Source organism: Bubalus kerabau, chromosome 3, assembly GCF_029407905.1.
Source record: "Bubalus kerabau isolate K-KA32 ecotype Philippines breed swamp buffalo chromosome 3, PCC_UOA_SB_1v2, whole genome shotgun sequence".
In the NCBI taxonomy this organism is placed as follows: domain Eukaryota; kingdom Metazoa; phylum Chordata; class Mammalia; order Artiodactyla; family Bovidae; genus Bubalus; species Bubalus kerabau.
The window spans coordinates 2,446,766-2,449,710 of NC_073626.1; the positions used below are offsets into that span (position 1 = coordinate 2,446,766).

The 2,945-nt window shown below is 55.6% G+C and overlaps 1 non-coding gene across 1 annotated transcript; it reads left to right on the forward strand.

The window, feature by feature from the left end:
• The first annotated feature begins 2,065 nt into the window (after positions 1–2,065).
• Positions 2,066–2,138, forward strand: TRNAF-GAA (transfer RNA phenylalanine (anticodon GAA)). The gene has a single exon. It is a non-coding gene; the product is annotated as a tRNA-Phe (tRNA).
• Positions 2,139–2,945: the final 807 nt, after the last annotated feature.

Sequence of the window (2,945 nt, forward strand, 5' to 3'; positions counted from 1 at the left end):
AGATAAACACATTTGGTATAGGAAGGAGCTAGACCCCACAGGCCACTGTACCCTCAACGACTGGCCTCTCCCCACGGGGTCCCAGAAGCCCCACTCAGGGCTGGCTCTTTCCTGGGATCTGGATGAAGTCTCAGCAGGTACCTGTGACCATGAGGGCAGCCTCTGCCCCGTGATTACAACGCCGTCTAGAGTATAAAGGTCCAGACTTCACTCGGTGATGTTCTGGCTCCCCAGCCCTCCTGGGAGAGGGGAACTGGGGGCTTCTCCCTGACTCAGCTTGTCCCCCACTAGGGTTGGTGGTACCCTTCAGGGCTCCTTCTCAGTGGTGAGGGGGCGAAGCCTTCAGCGGCTGGCACCCTGCCCTGCGCCCAAGTCCTTGGGGCTGGGCAGACGCTCAGACACTTCCTTTTGGAGCAAGGTGGCCTCGGTCAGGTTCTCAGGGCCTCCCCTGCAGCAGATGCCACATCCTGGGACCTGCTTCTCCTTCTGCACCCGGGAGCTCTTCTCTGGGGTCGCCTGAGCCCCCAGAAGGTCCACATCTCATCTCCAGAAAGCAGAACCAGCACCCTGCTCCCTGACTTGGGGGAACCCGTCCTCCACCCCTGGCCCTGCCGGGTGAGGAGCACAGAGCATCCCTCCGCCCCCTGACCCCAGGGGTGCACCTGGCTCCAGGCGAGGGGTGCACCCTGCCCCTTCCTGCCCCTTCACAGGAGCTGACGGGGGAGGGCCAAGCAGATCACAGGCTCCATCACTTCTTCCCAAGGCTGCTGTCGCCTTGGTCCCTTCCGTGCAGGCAGCAGAGTCTGCAGGACCCAGAGTCGGGGATGGTCTTCGAGGTTCAGACAGAGACAGGGTTCATGAGCACCCTCAGTGCCTCATCTCCTGGTCACCTGTGTTCACAGATGGCTTCTCTGTGGACCCGAGGCTCCAGCCCCATCCTCTGACCTCAGCGAGGCAGGCTGCAGGGAGGTCTGAGGTCCACCCGAGACAGGCTCCTTCTTCGGTGAGGGATTTCCCCGGAAACCAGGCTGCCGGGAGCAGCACCAGGCGCTGGCGGTGATGACTTGTGGCCACGAGGCTCCTTAGGAAGTCACGGCCAGTCTCCAGGTCCACACGCTCAGCGCGAGCTGGGCCAGCCATGAGCTGTGAAAGCTGCAAAGCAGGGGGCACGCTCTGGGTCATGGGTCCCCTGGGGCCTGAGAGGGCTGCCTTGGCTTCCAGAGCCGCTCGGCTAGTAGCCAGGGAACACTTAGAGAGAAGGGGGCTCTGCCTTGTGCAGGGTAAGGCGGTCACGTGTTCTACTGCACGGAAGTGACACAGATGCTGAGGGTGGGTGTGGTGGAGGCAGCTGGATTCAGCGCTGGCCCTGGCCAATCAGAGTGGAGGTTCATACATGGGGCCCCAACCGGTAGCATCTGCATAGCCTCGCCTGGACACTCATTGAACATGCAGATACAGACCTGGACCAGGAACTGTGGCTGTGGGACCCCAAGCAAGGTGCCTCTTAATCAGGCGGCTCTGATGCTGCGAGAGTCCTAAAGCACGTGTTAGAGATACTTGGGGGGGGGTGGCTCCAGGGTCAGGAGCCCCCAGTGGGGAGTCTGATGGGAATCTTGGTCCTCATGTGGGGTCCAGCGGTGGGTGGGTAGCAGGAGGGGGAGAATCACCATGACTAGCTTCTCCTAGCACGCTCAGGACCTCCAGGGAGAAAAGGAGGCTGTGATAGAAATGGAAGAAGGTGTCCTTCTGGAACACAAGCAGGGCAACTGGAGCACCTTCCGGAACTCTAGCAGAAGCAGAAGATGCTGAGAGCCAAGCAGGCAGGTGGGCCAGCCCCTCCTGGGACACGGCACTCACTCACTCGTACATTCATGCACAAACATTAACTGCACGCTGATTATGGGGTACGTGTAAGGAGCTCAGCCTGAGGGATCAGGACCCAGAGTCAGCCCCCGCACTGAGGAATAAGCGTGCCCCCCTGGGTGAAGGGGTGATGTGCAGACAGACGATGTGCCCCCAGATCATCACTGCATCACAACCCTGTTCGCTCACCTGGGTGAGAGGGGACGGAATAGCTCAGCTGGGAGAGCATTAGACTGAAGATCTAAAGGTCCCTGGTTCAACCCCGGGTTTCGGCAGACTGAGCATTTTAATTTACATCCAGGAGAAGGAGCAATTCTAGCGACCTCCTTGATCTCCATTTGCATGATTGAAACTCCGCGAAAATTATATCTCTGGGCTTCCCTGGTAGCTTATCAGTAAAGAATCTGCCTGCCAGTACAGAGGATGTGGGTTCCATCCCTGGGTCAGGAAGTTCCCCTGGAGAAGGAAATGGCAACCCATTCTGGTATTCTTGCTTGAGAAATCCCATGGACAGAGGAGCCTGGCGTTAGTGACTGAAACAACAGTAACCTGGATAAGAATCCCGAGCTGACAATAAAGGACTAAATTACTCCCATCTCTTTTACTAACAAGATGGGAAAACATGAAACAGAGACATATCAAAAACGGCAAAAGCGGTGTATTTGAGACCTCACTCTCCCAGCACCACTGTGTGTCTTCCAGTCTCTTCTCAGATGATAATTTCTTTGAACTTGACGGTGGAAAATTAAACAGAAAGTGGAGTGTCTTGTTTTAGGTGTCACTATGTGGATTGTAGCAGCCATTTCATTTTCCATGGGGAAAATAATTAATCTCCTCTTCACGGCCCTATTTGTGCTCAGGTTGTAAGAGCTCCAGAAACAGGAGGGCATCTCAATGTGTCCCGTTATATTTTCTCTGCATCATAATCATCGATCACGTCAAATCTCCATTTAACCATCACTACCCTCAATTAAAAAATTGTCAAGAGTTTAATAGGGCCTTCAAAATCCATTTAGTTTAAATAATGCATCGTTGAAGGGCCATTCTGCAACTGCTAAAGCCGCTTCTGTGAGACAGTTTCA